This window comes from Cherax quadricarinatus, chromosome 23, assembly GCF_038502225.1.
Source record: "Cherax quadricarinatus isolate ZL_2023a chromosome 23, ASM3850222v1, whole genome shotgun sequence".
NCBI lineage: Eukaryota > Metazoa > Arthropoda > Malacostraca > Decapoda > Parastacidae > Cherax > Cherax quadricarinatus.
In genome coordinates this window covers 2,518,437-2,519,121 of record NC_091314.1, presented here as the reverse complement: position 1 = coordinate 2,519,121, position 685 = coordinate 2,518,437, and positions in this window count along the sequence as shown.

Genomic DNA, 685 nt, shown 5'->3' with positions numbered 1-685 from the left:
ATGTCTAATCTGGATTGAAGAGGTCCTGCCAAGGTTCACATTTGTAGTCTAAATGTAAACCAGCCGGGGCTACCTATGTGCACTAAATGCTTGCGGACTTCAGTCCAGATGATCGCTGGAGATGATGATGCCTCCGGGTCACGACATCTTTCGCTGGACGAGGTCAGTTTCCGTGTTGTCGCTGACAGACTCGTGGGAGTACAAAGTCAAATTAGTTTACTTTTTTTTTTTTCGACTTTACTGGTGTATTGACTGAGATGCCGGCGACATTTGCTAAGACATCCTGAGGCCTTCAGCACCACCACTCAGGGCACCACCACCCAGGGTACTACCATCACCACCAACCAGGACACCACCACCCAGGTCCCTACCGGCACCACCACCCAGGTCCCTACCAGCACCACCACCCAGGTCCCTACCGGCACCACCACCCAGGGTACTACCATCACCACCAACCAGGACACCACCACCCAGGTCCCTACCGGCACCACCACCCAGGTCCCTACCGGCACCACCACCCAGGTCCCTACCGGCACCACCACCCAGGTCCCTACCGGCACCACCACCCAGGTCCCTACCGGCACAACCACCCAGGGCACTACTACCACCACCACCCAGGGCACCACCAACACCACCACCCAGGACACCACCACCCAGGTCCCTACCGGCACCACCACCCAGGTCC